We start from the raw sequence: 21,806 nt of genomic DNA on the forward strand, positions 1-21,806 counted from the left end.
CTGTGGGGCCAGTTACCTTCTGTGGTTACATGAGAGCAAATCGTACCAATACGGAAACCACAGGCAGTTTTAGAATGATCTGCCAACCACAAAATGAAATAAATTGGCTGGATTATTTATTCACAGAAAGGTAATTCCACCAATTTTACCACTTATTCTCCTCCCTCTCTAAATGGAAGCCTGGAAAAAATCAGTTGTCAATGTATGTATTTTTTGAGTAGTATTGTAGGAGAAATGATCATCGCAACATGCTGTCAACAAAGTTATGGGAGCACCTTGCATTTTTATTTCAATAGAGGAAAGGAGCTGCTCATATGGAAATTACATAAAAATATAATGATGGTGATTTCTTAGTATTGTAGAGAAAGCCAAGAAAAGTACAAGAGGCAATTTGAAAATAGGATGCTAGGCACACTGCTTCCATCAAACCAAAGATTAATTGTTTAACAAAGGCCTGGTGGTCAGACCAACAATTATCTGCTGTTTCATCATAATAATTATAGCAAGCAATTGAAAAAAAAAAAAATCTGTACCAGCAAAGAAAATTCCTTAACTGCTAATTCCAAAACAGTAGCCTGTTTCTGTCTGTTTGCAACAGCAACTTGGTATAACAGCATTTTTAGCATAAATACTTGTTTCTTTCAAAAACAGTAACAAATCTTTCATTAACTCTGGGAAAGAACTAAAAAGGAGGACTACTATATTTTACTTTTATTTCTATCTCTGTTTTAGTTACAAGAGTTTGTAAAGTCCCTTTCAAATGTGAATAAGTTTGTCTAAATATCATGATTCCTTCCCCTGTCCTCCCTACGGTGTGGATGTGCCTAAGGATAAGAAAGGATGTGAGACTGGGAAAATATTGCCTACCAAACCATCTCAGGATGCTCTTTTATACAGACAGATTATCAGTACAGCATCTTTGAAAGCAGCTGCTCAATTTATTTTAAGTCAGGTTAATTTTGCTTCTGATGTCATTTACTGATAGTCTAGAAGCTTGTTTGCATTGGAAGGCAACTCTCCGGAGTGAAACGCGCAGAGAGCTGGGCTCCAGGGAATGCTTCAGCACGTGCTGGTGCCCTGGAGATGCTGGACCCGATCTGCATTTCGCCCTGCTAACTCACAGCTCACTTGTACAGATTCTCTCACGTTCTTCAGAAGAAAATATTTTCTGAGAATACTGAAAAATATGACCAAACCAGCAAAGCTGGTCAATATGAAAGGCTAAAAAAAATATAAATAACAAATAAAACCGACAGCAAGAGAGACTGACTCCCCATGTCCTTGCTCCCGAGCAGGAGTACCACCGTGCTGCCTCCTCCCGGGAGCTGCATCCCCCATCGCGGCTGGCTCGGAGGAAGGACCCGTGCCGGCCGCAGGCGAGGACCGGCCGCGGAGCTGTGCGGCACCCCTGGGTGACAGCGCTCTCAGGGGAGGACCCCGCGCTGGGTCAGTGCACCGTCTGCTGGGGGATGACTCATGTCTCTATGCCACTTGGTGCAAAATTAATGCTGCCAGTGCACAGCCCAGGGTCTTACTTAACTGTAATTCAAGTCTTATTTTCTCTGAAACCGAAAGATCATTTCCAGGAAAAAGCAAACTCAGCCCTTGGGGAAGCGACCTTCCTACAAGACACCTCCCAGACTTGAAGCTGCCAGCATGAGGGACACCTGCTGGGGAAGGACAAGGTGGGTGCTTTTGGCTTTTCCGAGTGTTGCAGTGGTGATGAAACACAAAACACAGAACCGACACTGCATTTAGCACGTATCGGCTGCACGGAACCTTGGAAAATAATTTTATAGGAACTGGCAAACAGCACTACCAACCCCGGTGAAAGGGCTGAAGTTTCTTTATCACTTCTTTTAGCTTATGGCCCTGGTACAGGTGCTCCCTGGGCACAGCCTTCCTCTTTCAGCTAACATGAGATCTGCAGAGGAGCAGAGAGGGGGGGGTTGGCAGGTCCCGTTACCTCCCTGCCGCGAGCAGAGCCACCCTGGGGACCCGGTGCCCCAGGATGCCACCAGCCACCCGTTCAGCGGGCTTCACCTGCCGGCCAAACAAACGACGAGGTGGGTGCATCGCGATCTCTGAAAGCAATGTAAACTTGGGGGTTTTTAGTAGCAAAGGTGTTGAAGATGTGTTTGAGGCGATGTGTGAGTGTTTTGTTAGAGGAAGGATGAAAAACTGGTAAAGGGGGTACCACACAGTGGAAGCAGAAAAAACAACAAACTGTTTTGCTCAGAATGGGAAAACTATTGTTCCGCTTCTGTCACTGAACTAAGACCTCACTCCTGGAATAAAGACACCTGCTTTCATTGCAAACACTAAAATCACAAGAGCTTGTCACAGCTCTGGGATCAGCAGATCCTTGTTTTTTCATGGCAGTTGTGCTCCCCAGCCCCTGCTGTGCCCTGTGCAGTTGAATTGTTCCTTGAATTACTAGTGCTTTCCCAAGTAAAAAAAAAAAAATATTAAAAGTGCAATAATCAAGTTAACTTGTTCTACAAGCAGTGACACAAGGCTTTTTCTCTATTTGGCATTCAGCTTCACTGCCTAATTAATTAGCATTTGTACAGCACTTTGAAAATATGAAATGCTATTGAAGTGCTAAGTATTATTATTAATATTAGCAGCAGCACCATTTTGCTCTACTGAATGCTTTTTCCACCAGACTTGCTATGAAAAAAGCAGTCAAGCCAGCTGAACTGACGTGCTATAAACCTGAAATGCACTTTGAGCTTCTTCACCATATTTGATTACAGTGAGCCAAATGGCTGAAACATCTGCATAGCTGTGCAAATTTTTTTAATTATTAAAAAAAAATCAACCTCATATAGCACAATTTGTTCTGAATCTGTCACTAAGGTAGATATATTTTGCTTTGCAGGACAATTTTTGGATTGTTTATGAAAAGGATTCTGAGATGCTGGAACGCTGAAGGCTACCTCATGTATGTATCCAAATGTGCGATCAAGAGAAAAAGCTGCTTCTGAGCTCTTGTAATTGTATCTTTCTCATTTACCACAGAAACTGCTGATAGTTAAAAGGCACAAACTTCTAAATAGGTAACTGATCCCTGTTGCCCTCAATTTAAAATATAGCTGTAACTTGTAAACGCAGGAGCTCCTGAGACAGATCTTTCTTGATTTACATTTTGGTAGCTGCTGGTTTTGGCAGTGGCAAGAGGTTATCTGGCCTTAACCTTCTGAATAGGTTTTATTTCAAAATCAATTACTTTTACCTTGTGCTGGCTATTTGATGCTCACATGCTTACTAACACGTGCATGGGTTAGTAGCTGCAGTCAACATTTCTTCACCTGGTTGCTTATAACTAACAGATTCTTATTTCTGAGCAAGCCAACTTGTTCTGCTCGAGGTAATTTGCAGTAGGCAAGAGCTAACTAGCACTTGGCTGCCTTAGGCCAAAGAGAGACTGCAAGTGACTGTAAGAACAGATCATTAACTTCTTGCAGTTCACGCCTCCTGATGGCCCCGGTAGCCGTCCAGAGAATGGGACACGTGCCCGAGCTGTGTCTCCATCGGTGCATGGGCTGACCTGGGGCGAAGCTGCCTGCAGAGGCGGCAAGCTGAAGCTGCCAGGCTTTGCACGGGAGCGGAGAGGGAACATGCTGGAAATCTTTTCTGACAGTCCTGCTACAGGAGTGGTACCCCCACTTCAAGATCTGCTTTCCTATCCCCGAGTCCATCCCTGCCCGTGTTCCGCAGCGGGAAGTGGAACCCATTGACCTGTGAGGGACGAGCCCTCGGAGCCCTGCCCAGCTCGTCTGCTGCTGCACCAGAAGGCACGAGGGGACAGCAGGGGTCGGAACGGGCACCACTTCGTTTGACATTTATGGCATGACCGTGTCTAAATATTCTGTTTATTGCGCCACAAGAATTTCCCTGTGTCTTGACCCCTACCCGATTGTGTATTAATCAAAATAAAAATAATCAAAGTTCAAGTTCATGCTTCTCAGTTCCCTCCTAACAGTAGCTGTTATTGCCATGCTGGTTGGAGAGGGGAGTTTCATAGTTGCAAGAAAGTAATAAATGCTCTTTAGTTCAATAACAAATAAAACGGGGCACCAAGGCAGAACAACAGGTAATAAGACTAGAGACCCCAATGCCACGGGGCCCGAGATTGCACCCAGAGCTGTAGGAACTGCCCGGTGTGACAGGCACGTACCCACCCCCAGCGCAGCGGCGAGGTGGGTCAAAGAAAAACCCAGCTTTCGGGGTGAGCCAGGTGATGGGCACAAGCCCAAGGAAGCGGGCAACCTGACAGCAGAACCGGCACAGGAATCTTGAACAGCTGATGGATCGCTACAGACAGAGAGCATCCAAATAGCAGCAACAGCAATACAGAGCAACCCTGAGCTGCGTGGAGCTGACAATTTTCATTAAAACATGGCATTCAGTCATAAAAATATTTTGCGGTTCTAGTGAGCGCTTCACCCTCCCCTTCCAAATCCCCTGACACCGAGATAACACATCCCTTCAAGATGCATAATAGCGGAATAGAAAGATCTTTCACATTTCAAAGCTGTGTGCTGCAGCGTGCAGCCAGAGCTAAAGTGCTGATGAAGATTGGCCTGATAGTTTTCTGAATTCTGGGGATATTTCCAGAGCCAGAAGACCTGTTAGAGAGGCTGATACATAAAGCAAAACCAGCTCCTTCATTCATCTCGTGTGCAGGGTTCAAAGGAAAGACCCTGTGAAAACGTTACGAAGCACTGATAATACAAACCTCATGAAAACGAAGGAGAAAGAAAATACCCAAGAAACAAAAAGCCTCCAGAAAGTCACATAATACAGAACTCAAACCCTGCAAAGTGGGTCTTTGAATACAAGATTGGCATAATACATTTCCAATCTTCAGTCATACAAAAATGTCTTTTTGCATATGAAAAGTCTTTGCAATTTTTGCTATCATCACTATGAGCCTCAGATGCATTCTCTTTGATTTAGTAAACAATAAAAAAAGAAAAAATTCAAGTGTTTTCTACAGATGTGTAAAGATGCTTTTAAAAGAAATTATTGCTTCTTCCTCCATACCACTTGCAGAGGGAACTGCCATCCATAACTGCTTACATTTTCGTTTGCTCTTTTTTTCTTAAAAAAAAACCCCAAACAAACAGCAAACCAAACACAAAACCCCCAAACCCCAACTCTTAGCCTGCCTGCCTGAGTCTTTCTGGGGAGAAAGCGAGGAAAGAAGGCCAGAAGAGAAAGGAAGGTTAAAAAAAAAGAGGGGCAGTGGGGTATACTTAACGGGAGACTGTGCATCAAAGGAAATTAATAAATTAATAATACAAAGCATATGCTACTTCCAAATTGAGCCAGGGGGAACTATTAAGCATATTTTAAAAGGTATTGTGTTTTGAAACAACTGGAAAACGTGAGTTCTGTAGGCTTAGAGTTTCTCAAAGATCCAGTACTTTTAAAATTACTCAGTTGTTCGATATTTATTTTCTGAGGAATTATTTTTCCTCCTGTTTGCATTTATCTAGTGTTTGAAAGAGGTACGAAAAGGCTGCCCTGAAGAAAAGCAGTTCAGTTTTATGTTCCTTTACAGAAAAGGCATAAAATCGGAGCCTGAACTTACGTCCCAGCACAATCCCACAGAGGTGCCGGCAGCCCAGACCTCCCCTCACAGCACCAAGTCACTAGGGGCCTGTGGGATGCTCCGAGTGACACCCACAGCTCCCACCCGATTCTCGGCCTGCAAATGTCATGTTTGGGCAAGACACAAGGGGCCATCTGAAATAGAGGTGGAGAACAGCGAAGGGACCCCGTGCTTTCATGTTGCCCAAACTCAAGGAGCCTCGCCTGTGATGTGACGGAAAGGCTGGACCATATGCATTTTATGGTCACCCACACAAAGTAACTATTGTAGTTGTTTAACGTGTTTTCATTCCTTGATATGATATCTTAAAGCCTGAGCAGAGTTCAAGAAGCTCATTTAATTTTAATGTATTTTATCCCTCTAACCAGAACAATTTTTTCTTCAATTACCTTTAGCAGAAATCTAATCTAGCAAACAAGAACAGCAACAAAATATGTCATTACAAATGATTTTTACAATTTTGTTGCTGCTCTGATTTATTATGGTGTCAAGTTTTTCTAATTTTGTTTGCCGATTTCCTTTTAGAAAAAAAATATGTCTTTGAATTTGCAACAGTTGCCAGCAACATGTATGTGAATATTCGGATGTAAAGAGACAATTTCAATAGCCATTTAAACAGGGTAAAATACCTGCTCGGATGCAGACAGTAATGAACTCAGGTCTGTTTACCAACGGTTTACAAAAAATAGTACAATGCTCTACAAGGCTATTACAACGTACAGCTGATAGCCAGAATTTAAAGTGGGATAAATACTTTCTGGCAAGGTCATAAAAGGAATCAATGCTGGAAATTTAGTCTTTCATCACAGAACTACACAGATAATTGCCAGGCAACAAAGAATATGTTGGCAATGACCATTTGTTCTGTCCTTTAAGAGATACAGGCGCATCCACAGTTGCAAATGCTGTAGCGCAAGAGCAAAGGGTCTGTGGTCGTAAATAGCTAATGCCGTGGACTCAGCATCTACTGGATTTACGTTTGAGTTGTGCATTTCTGCCTGGGTTGATCTGGACCTTGGATACAGATGGATGCTCTTCAGAGACCATGCAGCGTTGGGAGCCCTCCTGGAGGTTGCCTCTCAGGTTAGACTGGGGCATGAAGGGACGATTCCACAATTTGCTTCAAACGCACTGCCTTGACCCAAAACCAGACACGGGGGAAAGCACTCCCACTGAGGAAGCTGGTCCTGCCCACCACCACCATGCCCTGCTGCGATGGGCAAGCCACCTCCACGGAGGCCAGCAGCACCCAGCTCCGCATTCCTCCCGGCCGCTCCTGCTGGGAGCGCAGCCCGCAGGACCCAAGCGGCCCAGGGCAGCAGGCACCTTGCTCGCTCCTTCCAGCCGGGCACAGGGACAGAGGGTCTCAGGCACCTCCGGCGAGCCCCCCATGCTTGGTCTCCCACAGGCCCCACGTGCCACCCACAGTAGGCTGAGCAGTTTTGGGGACCAGTTTTTGGACTGAGGATGGAGGAGCCAACGAGGCTGGCACTGAGCTCCTATCGCCCCCACTGTCAGAGCCAAACCCGAAGCATCTCTCCTCGGGCCAAACACAATTAAAAGGAAGACTCTAAAGACCCCACCTACTGGAGGTAATCATGCAGCTTCGAGTGGTTTTCCTGGCCTTGATTTCTGTTGTTGTATCTCGACAAAACTGCAATAAAAATAACGTATCGACTTCCATTCCAGATCCAGAAGAAATACAGAACGCAAACCACCAGATATATTGCCTTTTCTTGAGATATAAATTTTGGTTCAAAAATGGATATTGATAAATAGAAAATATTTCATTGACTGATGGCAAGTTCTTTAAAATTTTACCCCACAGGAAAAGTCAAATATAGTACAGAGCATACAGCGAGGAAGGGGAGAAGGGAAGGCCATGGAAAGCTCCGGGAACCAGCTGCTTCCTCTGAGGCTGACACCACGTAGCAAGTACCCCTGGATGACATTCAACACTTACTGAAAAATGCTCTTCTAAAGCGCATCTACTCAAGGCCTCACACTATTTTGCCGTTACAGCTGCCATTTTACCCGCTTTTGAATTCTTCCAGCTTTATGCTGCCATTCAGCTCAGCTTAACCACAGGCAGCAGCGTTTCCCAACCTTTGCAGTATTCAGTTCCAATTCACTCCAGTTAACTGTTCAAGTGCAATAAAACAAACAAAAAAGAAACCCCATAGTTTCTTTGGAGTTTTAAGTTATTTATTTTGTGTGATGACAAAAGCCAATGAGGAGGAATGCTGTGCCAATTGCTAAAACTGTGCAACACTTGCATGAATTTCCAGCAAAGAGCAACTCAGTTAAACAAAATCTGGTAATCGCTTTTTTGGTGACTTTATCGAAAACTCTTTGTATCAAATAAATCTTTGCTTTGAAAGATTGAGGAAAATGATTAATAAAATCAGCTGGAGCTTGAATTCCTTTTATTAAGAAATTCCTTTGATTTTATCAGGGCTAAAAATCAAAGTTGAAGTCCTGTTTCAGAGGAGTCTTTGTGTTTCTATTTTTTAAATTAAATTAGAATAATGCTTATCAAAATTTTACTTCAAGTGGTTGTCAGGAATAGCCTCTTTTCTTCCTCAAACCTCCAGAGGCTGATCCTAACTATCCAAGTTCGGTAAATAAGTTGTATAAACAGTGCCAGATAGTTTCCCGATGAATATAAATATTTTATATTCAGATAGCTTCTTTTATTTCTACCCAGGTATATCAAGGTCATTTTATTCTGTATTTGTTCATAAAACATTTGTTACTAGTCACACGGGAGGAGCACTGGCAAGGCAATACAGGCGTCTTTCCAGCAGAGGGGAAAAACAAAACCCCCATAAAGCATCTTAAGCCCTCTAGGGTTTCTCCTTTGTTTATTCCCTAAGTGAAAACGTGGGGTTAGAAGCCACGTTTCTCAACTATACTTGTTTTCCTTAAATCAGGTGAACACAAAGGCTTTAGGAAATGTTCTTGAGGAAAACAATTCATCCGTAGCCACCCTGCACTCTCCGAAAGCTGAAACACGTGAGAGAAGGGCGACAGGAGGCCAGGGGGTACCGCAGCTTTCAGACCTGGAGCACGCCTGGGCTCTGCTTCTCCAGGAGAAGGGGGCATTACGCGCCGTGCAAAAGGAGAGGGCAAGAGCCGTGTTTTCTAGAGGCTCCACAATCACCTGGAAAAGTAAGTGCACGTTCGGCAAAGTAAAAGGGTCTTCCATGTCCCGCTTCTTGGTGACAAATCAGTTTTCCTACAAGTTTCCTTAATTAGGCAAAGCTTTTCACTTCATAAGCAGGCACCCTGGGCACGGGGTACCACAGCCTCCGGGGCTCGCGCATGCAGTAGCAATCCAGTAGCTCTTCATGTTCAGTAAAGACACCGTTACATACTTCTCCATGGATATGCCGGTCTATGACTCACATGGGCACATCACAGTGATGATTTTTAAACCTTCAGAGAATAAAAAGCTAAAAGCCAACCAGACAGATTCTTTGGAAAGCAACAAGAAAACCTGAAGAAGATGTAGGCTACAGGTAAAGTACAAGTAAAAACTGCTAGTCTAATGCAGATTTTAACTGCTAAGCAGTGGGAGGGTAGTTTGCTTGCAAGCCACAAGCCAAGCATCCTGCTTAGACCTGCAATCTAGGAAACCATGGACTTCACACCTTATAAAGCCTCGGGATGGAGCACTGTGTCCTTCTGCTGCTAGAAATACTTAAAATAAACACCACAGAAACCAGCTTCCAGTTATCTTTTGTTTAAGCTCAAATGCTAGGCAGCGGATGGAAATTTCTACCCACTTTTGAACTTGCTGTTCAGCCCTCCAGAGGGAGGTTCAGCATCTCCAGCATTTATCGCCCTCAAGACAGAGAGGCCCCTAGATGCCTTTTGTCCCTTCCAATTAAGTTACCTGCTGTGCTCCCCGCATACACGCAAGGAAATCTGCTAAAGCCACCGCTCCTCTCTGCTGCTTTCATGTTGCTCTCTGAGCAGCCATCACGCAGAGCAGGCCATATGTTGGCCTTTTTTACTAAACTCAGTTTAATGCTCCCAGCCTTTTCTTAAAATACGCTGAGCAAAGATAGCGCAGAGGACATTTGGAAATGCCTGATGGCAAAGTGGGAGTGTTCCATCCCATTCTGCTTTGCACCGGGTGCGCGTGCGATACCGATGTCACTCGATGTTACAGATTTTTGTCTTTAAGGACAGTTTGGTGGAGGGGGGAGGTCACATTTCCCTTCCCTTTGCTGTGGTGCTCTTCTAAAACTGTACGTGACATAGATAGGCTCTGAAATATAGCAGCATTCCCTATGATCTGGATGCAGTTAAACAGAAGAAAACAGGTAGAGGCAATGAACATGGAATTATGTAGGTATTCTGCCTTTCAAAAAGCAACCTGACCTTTCAATAAAGTGTCACTTTTAACATTTTCAGCTATAGCTTGTAGCCACTGGTGACGAGCCTGACTTCTCCATTTTGCTTAAAGCAACCCAGAACACTCACGTGTCTCTGAATGTATCGTTATTGTACGGGAACTATCGAGAGCGCTGTCTTTCTTCTCCTAACTAGAGAAACTAAGCCCTGGTGAACATACATAATGCCAGGCTTGATGGGCTGGTGGTTTGAGGGTTTTTTAATCACAATTCCACCACTCTGAGCAAAATGAACTTTGAAGAAAATAATTTCATTCTAAAATGATATCGAGAATTTGTGGTTTTGAGGAAGGAAAAGCAAAAGAAAGTATAATTGTTATGGGTACTATTATGACATAATGTGACCCAACACATCATAAATTACATACTCATGAAATGGAGTTATGAGCTGGGCACTGTGTTTGACACGAGCGATCAATCAGACCTGCTCTGCAAGTGCCATATTAGCAAAGCAAACATTCTGGAAAAGCAGGGATTTAAATGTATTGAGAAACAGTTGCAGCATGTCTCAGCTATTTTATTTTTTAAGCTAGACTACAGGCAGGCTATAGCAGTGGGTTTAATGCCATGATTTGAACATGAAAGCCAACTGCCAGGTAAAATGAGAGATTATCTTTTGGCAACTGCCCTCTCCATTTCCTAAACTAAATGACCTTCAACCAGAGCAGCAGTGAAAATCACAGCAGTCTAATCTTAAATGTGAACCCTGTGGTGAAAGACCAGTGGTTCATATTATAAGTAGAATGCATAAATGCTTTGAATCATCGTCAGATTAGATGAAAAATGCCACTGTGTTTAAAAAGAGCAGCTATTACACAAAGAAATGTAATAGAAAAAGGCTTAACAATGTCATAGAGACAGGCTAATGGGTTTCCCCATTTCTTTCAGATTCATGAAGATACTGTTTCCCTTGTTCACCTTCTCAATGCAGATAATTTTCTACAAATTATCTTTTCATCTACCCTAATTAAAAAAAAATATGCATGCATTGGCTGCTACTTAAGAGAAAAAGTAATCACTTTAATTTCTGTATGCTAGCTTTGTGCTCCCCCCAACGATGACCTTACCTCTCCCATGATGTGCACCATACAAGACAAAGTCATTTCATGGACAACCGTCCTGTTCTCCTGAGTGCCAGCTGCAGGCAGCAGTGACCTACTTTTACTTGCTTGCAAAGTAGTTTTAGGGCTTTCACCTGCCATCCTGACCAAACGTTTCAGGATAGCAGGAGTTTTTTGGGTACCTCTGTTCAGCCTGGAAAACAGGAAGGCTCATCCTCGCAGTCCCCCAGTCTCTACTTCGCTCTGGGACACCCAAACCCTTCAGAGCTGCCAGGGAGTTTCAGCCAGCTGGAAATCGCTTCTCATTTCCTTGAATTATAACCCATCCACTGTGCAAACGAGGCAGCAGTCGATTATGTTTTTACAGTAACTGCAAAGAGCTCCCACCTTATGTGTTAGTGGAGACCAAGCCTCAGTGATTTTCCCTCTGCAACGGCTGTTGTTAAGCTGGCGGCTCCCCAGCCCCTTCCAGGTATGTTTTCCATGTAACAGCCTAAACTAGCAGACCTGATCCTAGTTGGCCAAGCAGAAGTCTTGATTTCACAGCCAACCTGAGGATTTACCAGGGGTAGCCATCTGCATTGGTGCTTTTACAAGAACGGTTCATTCTTTTTCCAAGTTAAGTGATCCCTGTACCTTTGGGGAGTTTGGGTTTGAAGGTCGAGGCAGAAGGCAGTGCTGGTTCCATGCTGCATCTCAAGGCATCCCAGCAGCTGGTGTGCAGCGGGGTCTCTCCTCCCTGCCCTCCCTCCTCAGATGTGCCTGCCTGCATCTGCCCTCCCGCATGCTAAAACTCTGTGGCAAGGAGAGCACTCATCCCTGTGTCAGGGGAGCAAATGTCCTTGTCCTCACATGTCCCTCTGAACACACCGACATCCCATCTTTAAGTCAGAGCATGAGCCAGTTTGGCACATGAAGGGCGGCAGCGGGTACCTGAGCGGTGCTTGCTACAAGTAAGAGAAACACAGGGCTGCCTTTTGTTGCCAGCTCTCTGCTGAATACATATACAATAAAATCACTCTGCTGAATACATATAAAATAAAAAAAAAAAGAGAAAAAGGATTGTTCCAAAGCTTAATTTACAACAGCACATTAGTGACCAAATTAAGACTGAGCAGAGAACATGGCAAATCATTAAAATGCTAATGACACCACTGGAAGATATAAAGACCAAGGATGCCTGTTTTGTGTGTGGTTTGGTGATAGACACATTGACAGAGCTGATACTAAGCCACAATTGATGGTGCCTTTCTAATGTGATTTTATGTGATTTTAAATGCCTGCATTTTTTTTCCGTAGGAGTTTTCTGTCTCTGCTCTGTGAAATATCATCCTTGTTGTTTCTGTACAGTGTAATTTCCCTTAAGCACCCCAACACGGAAGACAAAACTTTAGTGAAACCGAACTGCGCTGGGGATTTTCCCATACTGGCTGTATTTCTAGGGAAAAGCCGCTGCACAGAAAGGGCTGGTGGGAGCTGGGAAGCTCCTTACATTTCCCGACCCCAGAAAGGTCAATCACCAGTCCCTGCTAAGGCAGGTTGAGATGGGATGTAAGCTCCACAGAGGCAAAGCAGCACGGCGAATGCAGCGTAGGGTGGGCAAGGCCTGGAGCCAGGCCAGTGGAGGCAGAGCTGGGTGCTGCGGGTCCGGGTGCTGCGGGTCCGGGTGCCTGCCCAGCTGCTCGGCGCCGCCGCGAGTCCAACGCGCTGCTGCAGCTTTGCACCGCAAGCAACGGAGAGCGCAGCTACTTATCTCTGCACCGTCGAGCATTTGTGACTTAATGGCATCACATCTTCTACTTGGCATCTGATCTGATGCCACGCTGATTATACACTTGAGGCGAAAGCTCCTTCTGTGAGATTGCCGATTTCTTTAATGCAGGTCAATACATCATGGTCAACCAATGCACTACTTTCTAATCTGCTAGACACACAAGCTTGCCAGCCTTCAGGGCAGCCCTTGCCCAGGTGCTGCTGAGTGCTTGGAGGAATTCAGGTTTGAACAGAGCCCCAGAGAAACATCATAAACAGCAGAAAAAGGTGGCGGTAATTCCTTGTCCAGTACTTCTGGTTCAGTAGCACTGGAATACCGGTAGCCCTTTTCTCTTGGAGAGTGGCAAAGTAGTAGGGGAGGTTCAGCATGGAAAGGACTAAAAAACCAGAGGAAAGCGAATCAGAATATCTGTGTACCTGTGGCTATCCTGCTGGCATGAGGGGCGATGGATGATGGCATGTGCTCAAGCCCCTGCTCCCCTCCAGGAGCACCTGCCTTCTCCAGACACTTTAGACCTGCAACCCTAACAGCCCCTGCCACTTGCAGTGACACCCATTAGATCACCTAATGAAGATGACTTCACCAATTCCTTTGACCCAGGCTGAAGGAAGACAGGAAATTTTAATCCAGCTGGGTCTGAGAGACCAAAACAGCAACCTGGTGTCAGGCAAAAGCCCTTTAGCTGCACATAACCACGGCACTACAGGACTTGCACCAAGTCGCACAAGTGCTTTATTCGTAGGACAAAGGAGGAATGCAGAAAGCTTTACTTCCCCATACTGATTCCCCGAGAAAATTACCTCCTAGTACTTCTTTATTTTCTTTGAAAGGAATTACACATATTTTTCTTCATTACAAAAGGCTAAATCTTTGTATCCTCCCAGCTTCAGTTAAACTCTCTGGTGTGGCAAGAGATAAAAGGTATTCAGAAATTAAAATATGTGACTTGTATAAATACATAATGAAACAATTGGCAAACATTACAAAAAATAATATCCCTACTGATAGAATACAGAATCTGAAGTCCCTTTAATAAAACCAAGCATTTGGTTTCTGCAGAAGAGAAAGCTCCTAAGAGGCTTAACAGCATTAAGAGAAGAGAATAAACTATTGTTAACTTAATTTACTTAAAAAAAAAAAAAAAGTTAATCCTACAACAGTAATTTATATTTTTCTGACTCAAAGGTGCTACTATGAGTCACTTTTGTTCCCAACACCACTTCAGTATAACGGAGCTCAGACCTGCCTACCACACCGCTGATTTATCAAGCTGTAAATTGTACACTCTTCAGTTTTACAGACCAGTCACTTAAAATCTTTGTGACGATGATCTGTGCTGGGAACGGTGTTAATTCCCCCCTCACCCCCCTTCTTTTTGGGAAAGCAGAAGAAACCATATGGCAAAACTACACACAAGCCTACCATAATTGTTCCAAAAAGCACAGGGGACTTTTCTCTTGCAGTATTTTTAGGGGTTTTTTTAGTAATTGTAAAAGAGTTGTCAAATCCACTTTTTCAGCACTGTTGCTGAAAACATCACTAGCTTTTCCAAGGATACTTCAGCTGAGCAGTGATTTTGGCTTGAATTTGTTTGGCTTACAAAGACCCACAACCTGCCAAATGTCAATCTTTTTGCTTTTCGCTGTCAGAAATCACAACTAGTGATCATGGACTTTGTCATATTTCAAAGCATGAAATACCATTACAAGATGGATATTCAAACTTGGTGTGTGGCAACAGGCTTCACAGAGAGGAAAATATTTTTTTTACTGTTAGATTCAATGCTGCTCCTCACTTCCAGATCAGCTGGAATAAACATCTAGTTTGTCCACAGCATGAATTGAAATTGTAAATTAAATAGCTTCCTATTTGCTTCATCTTGAGCTACCATAGAGACCCCGAAATTTATCATATTTAAACACAGATTTCTCAAGCTATCCATGGTAGCTTTTAAGAGACACCAAAAGATATTGCACAAGTGTCACATTACTTTTCAGAGAGGAATGAAATATATTTAGTGGAATAATTTGCCGAGACTCAATTCAGAAAAATCATTGACAACAGACAAAAGCCGTCACAGCCACCTGACAGACGCACTGCATCTCAGCCCTGTCTCGTACCCGCCTGGTAGAGCTCCTTCTCTCGTGCCACAGCCTAGCACCTTGACACTCCACAAAAAGTGGTTTTTTGCCAAATATCTGCTCCGATTAAAGTGTCGGCAAAGCTGCTAGTGCTTTGTTAGCTATCCAGACGTTAACTGGGATCAAAAATCCTCAACACCCCACATGGCAGGTTGGAGAGAAACCTCCTTGCCTGGGTCTGCCTTCCTGAACCCCCCCGCGGAGCACAGCGTGCCCCGCCGCACATCTCCCGCGTCCTGCTCACTGATCCAGGCAGCACACCAAGCTGGGTGCGGACCCCGAGTCACTGCAGGAATAACTCACTAAAGCAAGGCAGAAAAGAAATAAGCCCACGCTTCTGGCAAGCCATACACGAGTACAAGGATCTATTGCCACTAACAATTGCTTCTTCAGGACAAGTGGTAGGATGCTTTAAAAGCACTCAGTAGGTTGATTTAAGCTAAAAACATCCCTTGGCTGGGACACGTGAGCCATTCTCACGTGAACCGTGACACACAGCATGGTCCGTTAGGGGTGTCTCTCCCGGCTGCGCGCATTGGGACCAATGCTCATGAAGAGCAAAGGCGTTTTCCTGCTGACAGAGTTACCACGAATCCCATTTACATTGTCAGAATGCCAGGCGGGGACACAGTGTTGCTTTTCTGAACTCTGGTCAGCCATCCCAGAGGTCCTCATTTGCTAACTTCCCCCCTTCCAAAAGAAAACATACTTGGCAATACATCTAGCTCTTATCTCACAATCCCAATTCTTCCCTTCCTCTCATCTCACCGAAGGCATCCTACCACTTAGGTCATTTCAGCAACACTTTCATGGAGCATGAGACAGAGGAAGAGGAAAGGGGTGAGGCTTGTTACAACTTAAGTGCCACAGCCCTGGGCTTTAGATTTATTTTTATACTTTCGCAACAGAAGCCAGAAAAGGGGGAAAAGGTGGTGAGAAAGATTTTGGTATGGAACATTTCAAAATGCAAGTGAGATGTATCCTAAATTAAAAATAAAACAAAGTGCTTGCATTGCTAAATAATGGAAAGTTCTGACTTGGGGAAACAAAATCCTTTCTCTCCTAAAAGATGGGCATTACTTTGTAATATTTGAGAAAGATATAAATGTATAGTTTCTTGAACACATCGGTATTATTAAAGCTTATTATTAAAGTGTGACTGTGTAAGAAGGCAGAAACAGTCCTTTGGAAAAACGCTGTCACAGGACAGCAACTGCACCAGGTGGCAAAGCTAGGTGAAGTCTGTGCATGTCGTCAGCTGCAGGGAAAAAGCCATTCCAGGGCTGCCAAGAGCCTGACACAACCACTGGCCACCAGGTTTGAGAAGTTCCTTTTACTCATGCTTAGTGTTTCAGATGATCCCTTTTATCAGTTGTAAAATTACAACATTTCTTCCTCCTTGACAAGCGAGGGAAAAAATTCCTAGCTCTCCTGAAGGCAATATGAAAAATGAATACACTGCTTCCTAAGCACCCACCTGCCTTCACAGTGATAGTACGAACAATTACAATGGAAACAGGAAAAAAATACAGTTATGATGCTGCTCTTGTTTTGATTTAAATAGGACATTTATCAAAATAATAAGATGGCCATCAATGAGAACACCAGTTCTGTCTGCAGTCTTTCGTTTCGCTTTATGAACAGATGTACCTCTTAGGCTGTTACATGTTAAGCAGAGACCAAAAGTCTTTGATCCTATCACTGGAAAAAGTATTTTTCTTCAATTATGGTTCCTTGCATTTCCATTTCTAATAGCCCACACAGCTGTATATTAAACAAAAAGCCATGAATCCCTTGACTAACTCAAACGAAAATGTTTCCTTTGCTGTATCCTAAAGATCTGGCTGTAACAGCTTCAACTTCCAAATTTCACCAAATTTGGTTACTAACATTTAGGGAAATGTCTCTGCACTCCAGTTCTAGCTCAGGACCCTTACAGGGGCTTTGTTTCCAGAAGAATTTCTGAATTTATGTCTACATCAAAAAATCTTTCCTTAAAGGAAAGAGAATTGAGATTAAACTTATATATGACAACTTCCCAGGTGTGGTAACTTTGTAGGAGCTCAATTTACTTTAGGCACCTCATAAACGAAAACACTTGCAGCTTCCCCCATTAGAGATTCTGTTCTTTGAGTGCAGAAAATGCCTTAGGTCTTGAGCACAGAGTCTTAAACAAAGATAGGAAACAGTACTGCCCTTGATAAATGACACTTAGAAGAGTTGTGTGGATTTTTAACCCTTTCCTAAGCCAGAAAGATTAACCTAGTAACTTAGTTCATGAGCACAAGAAGAACAACATCCAAAACCGAGAAAGAACAGGCAAAGTTATTCTTCTAAACCCTTGAGCTACTACTAAGCTATAGATTACAAATATAAAACTCAAAGGAAACAGAACAGACCTTCAGTCGGAGAGAAGAGAGGAAAATTATCGCAGCCCGCACTTCCAGCACAAAGTCTCCATCTCTCCCGTTTCGGCCCTGGCCAGGCAGCCCTCCCCTGGGCTGGGGGACCCTCCTCAACAGCCTCAGCTCTCATCATTCACACAGTCACCTCTTGCACTTGGTTTCCTCCTCCTTGCTAACCGGCAGAGGCTCACCCAGGTGCATGTGTTTTCTTGTTTGGGCTTTGCCTGTTTGCTAAGGAAGCATCAACAGGATAAAGACAAATCGAAAGGGAAGCCAAAGCTGCCAGAGAGAAATTGTGACTCCCACATGCTCATAGCACAGAGAAACTGGAAAGCCAAAATGATGATGTGATCCTCACCTGTAAAAAAAAAAAAAAGTAAAAATCCCCACATTCCAAGAACATCTTATAGGAACACTCTACCCTGTCATCACACTAAAAAATTACATGTGCTCTCCTGGAGGGTCTTTTGAATCATAAGAAAAAGAGAAATGAAAGTGTTCGGTGAAGACTAGGGAAAAATAGAAAAGACTGCTCGTACAAAGTATTTTTTTTTTAAAAACCAACCAACCAAACAACTACCCTATATTTTAAACAACCCCTGAGATTTTAGATGGAATACTTTCATACTTTGACAATCATCTCACCTTTATTAGCTTGTTGTGAAAGCGGAGGATGAATTAACACGTCGTATCAGGCTGCACTGGGGAATTTTCCAGATCAGACTCTCCCGATGGCCCCTTTAGCCCTCCTTGGGCACCCCGGTACAGCGCTGTGCACAGAAGGTTCCCAGCGGGTCTCGCCCTGTGGGGACACTAGCCAGAGAAGAGACCTGGTGACACTCCAGTGGTGGTCAGAGCAGATGTCCAAGCTGTGGAGAAAAACCAAAGACAGCTCAAACCCAATTGCTGGGAGCTCAGATCACCTGCAGCTGAGGAGCCAGTCCGAGAAGTTTTGCCAACATTGACCCATATTGGCATCAGCGGTGGTCCCTTTTGGCTGGGTGTATCCCAACGCACAGTAACTCCTGCCTGAGCTGACGGCCTGGCTAGAGCTCCTGCCATAGGGAATTTGCCCAGGAGAGCCCTGGAGAGGGCTGGGCATGGTGCTGGACTCCCACTCCTCTGCCCTACCTGGCTGGTGCAACAGGGCTGAGGGACTGGTGTGGGTGCCGAAAATGAGCACATCTCCAGGGGCTCTGCGTTTATGCCAGGGGTTTCCCGTCGCTGGGGATGGGGAAGCGCAAGGGGGGCACATCCAGCTGTTACAGCCTCCTCTGCAACACCGCGCACCTCGGCGGCACTCAGGAGGCACTCCGCAAATGAATCTACAGCTAGCTTGCCCATCTTAAGAAGTTTTCCCCTTTTAAAAGTTATTTTCTTTTCTTTTTTTTTTTTTTTTTGTGGACAGGATGAACATTAAACTGTGTCATGCCTAATTTTTACTTAATTCTGTCTGTTTAGAATTTACCTTGTTATAATTTCTTGCAGAAGGCACCTGCCTTTTTCTTCACTCCAGAAATGCATTCACTATCTCAAATACAAACAAGTGCCCTTCTGTTCTAGCTTTCTTGGCAAGCTTGCTGAAAACTTCAGAACGAAAAATGAATGAATATGACACAGCATAACACAGTGTTTCTGACGCCTTTCGGCGGTTCCCCCAGAAGCCCTCATGCGCCATCCCCAGGCTGAGGCCACACGCCGCGCCAGGCGAAAGCCACCTCCATTCTTATTTCTTGGAACAACCGTATCTTTACACACTGGAAATTTCATTTTGCTTTAAAGGCCCCTTCCCTGCTCCAGCCTCCAGAGACGATATGTTTTATCAGTCCAGCGTCAGCAAAGCGATAAAGGGTACGGTGCTGCGGTGTGAGCCAACCGCCGAGCCTTGCTCAGCGGTGCAGCCGAGTGCCTCAGCGCTGGTGATTGAAAGCGGAAGCTTAATGGGGTGAATGCGAACAAAGAATTAGAATAAATGCCACCTTTTGAAATAGAAAGCAAGTGGCTAAATGGCTTGGGTGAGGCAGGAAAGCAGATGTAGGGCAGAAAAGCAGTGCTGCAAAGCCAGTCTGGATTTCAGATTACAGTTGAGTCATTTTGTCGGCCAGTACACCGACAGCCTGCCTGGGTGGCCTCCTGCCTATCAGCAGGTGTGATGGGGAAAAAAACCACAGGCTTCTCTTGCAAGATCTGATTTATTTCAGCAAATGGTTCCTTTCTGGTCTCCTGAGCAAAGCTTCTTCTAATTAAGCATTTCGCATTAGAACATGCCACCCCAATTACCTGGACATATATCCTAATCTTCAGCCTGATGTATTTTCAGGCTTTAGCGGGATAAGCGTAATCATCTATGAAAGCTTGTGCCAGATAAAGGGGAAGGAAAGGGGTTTTCCTTTCCACATTTAAACCGGCTAGAAAGTCTTGGGAGAGTTCTTGTGCCGATGGCAAGCCAGTTGAACCATGAGAGCCCCACAGCAGCTCACATCACATCAAGGTACAAATGCAACGGCATTTTAAGAGAAGGGGCACACATGGCTCTGTACCTCCTCCTGAAGGACTCCTTACCTGGTGGTAAGGACTATCCCTGTCCCTGCAGAGCCTGGAAGGACCGTGGTGAGCCCTGGAGCATGCCCAGTGAAGCAAGGGCTGAGCTGGCTCCGAAGGCGAGCTTACAGCGGGCTGGTTGCTCCGGTCTTGCGGGGAGTGAATTCTCACCAGCTTGGCCAGAGGTGGCTGTAACTTGGCCGGAGGAGCGAAGGGTCCCACTGCCCGAGGGAACCCCCGGAAAAACCAGAACACTGGGGGTGGTGGGGGGAGCGTGAGGCTGAGCCCCAGAACTGAGGCGTGACGTGGCATTTGTGCAAGAGCCGGGAGAAGAGGCTTGAGAAGAGGAACCTCTGAACCCTGGCAGCACAGTGAGGATGAGGCACAGAGGCGCTGGCTGCGTCTGGCCGCAGTACAGCTGGGACTAACGGGACGTAACTAGGAAAGCGCCTTCTCTGCCATTTTTCCCTCAGTGGTCTTCTTGTAGAGCATGTTTGATGAATGTGAATAACCATAAGCCAAGAAGTGAACAGACCTTTGTGCAGCTTGAGGGCCGTCCATGAAAATAATGGGCCAAATTTTGGTATAGATGAACGCTTCAGTAGCCCTCTTCATACTGTGCCAAGAGAAAGTATTTGGCTGCTGCCCCTGGCAGCGAGGGTAGGGGCAATGCCAGCTGCCGTTCTGATGAGGCAGCTACTAATGGATTTCACCATCAAACAACCCTCACTGAAGGCTGTCCAGAGATGCCTGGATAGACAATATTCATCAGACAGAAGAGAGGAATTTCTTTGCTGTGAGAGAGGCTTGGAAAGCACATCATTCCTACGCAGCTGAAGGGAAACAGATACTGCTCTGGTCTGACTGCTCTTCCCTGCCTCCGAATGCGGCAGCAGGGATGCTGTCTTGTCTTGGCAGAGTTGATGAGTGGTAATTATGAATATCTGTCAGATCTTGGGTGTCAATATTTGTAGGTAGCTACCTGATCACGTTTTGAAAACAACAGAGCATGTTCTGCACTTGCCATGCTATAAAATGGATTAAAAAATTTCTTTAGGAAACCAAATGTGAATCAGGGGACTGAAGTCAAATTCAATCTTTATTAATTACAATTGTAACACCATTCAACTTGACACAAAGGTGAAACTGCATTCAAGTCACTTCCAGATTTGTTTGTAGCGTGTAGGAATCTGACCCAAGCTAGTGAGATGGATCTGCGTATTTGAGGAGGGGACTGCTGCACACATGCCAGTGCCCGGCGCAGGTAATACACAGGCACGCTTTGTAATGGCCAAGTTTATGCAGCTAATTCCTCACATTCAGTACTGACTGTACAATAATCCTTTTGACAAATGAGTCAAGAGGCAGGGTGCTGCTGAGCATAATATGCGTTATTGCCTTGCACAGATCTAGGACATGTAGATGAGTGAGGATTAATAGTTACAATTAGAAATGTAAGAGCAGACTGTAGATTGTGAAAATAATTAGCAGATTCTGGAAAGAATTTCCAGCCTCACAAAAATGTTTTAGTGCAGAATACATTTCAAACGGAAACAATAAAAGAGACTCAGCCATGCTCTTCTCGTAACGATACATTCGGGATTGTTAAGCTGGGATGTGAAAGCTTGCTGGCTCCTTAACGAGGATGGCTGCGTGCTCACAGCCAGCAAGGTGTGCCGCCCACGCTGGGGGGGCAGGCGGCTGCTGGGCTTCGCAGGGCGGTCTTGGTCACATTGCACCTGCATTCCGACTTGTGCTCTTGTTCTTCTTACAGCTGTGGCTCTTCTTGCTCCCACAGGGTTTAGGCTCCCCAAGCCCTCTGCCCATAGAGAAAAGCATC

The 21,806-nt window shown here is 44.8% G+C and overlaps 1 long non-coding RNA gene across 1 annotated transcript in view; it reads right to left on the minus strand.

The window, feature by feature from the left end:
• The window catches only part of LOC130153977 (uncharacterized), a 33,711-nt gene extending 15,441 nt beyond the window's left edge, over nucleotides 1-18,270 (minus strand). The window contains exon 1 of the long non-coding RNA XR_008823553.1: nucleotides 18,071-18,270. This is a non-coding gene — a long non-coding RNA (uncharacterized LOC130153977). The remainder of the gene's footprint in view (nucleotides 1-18,070) is intronic.
• Nucleotides 18,271-21,806: the final 3,536 nt, after the last annotated feature.

This window comes from Falco biarmicus, chromosome 8 (assembly GCF_023638135.1).
Source record: "Falco biarmicus isolate bFalBia1 chromosome 8, bFalBia1.pri, whole genome shotgun sequence".
Classification (NCBI taxonomy): Eukaryota; Metazoa; Chordata; class Aves; order Falconiformes; family Falconidae; genus Falco; species Falco biarmicus.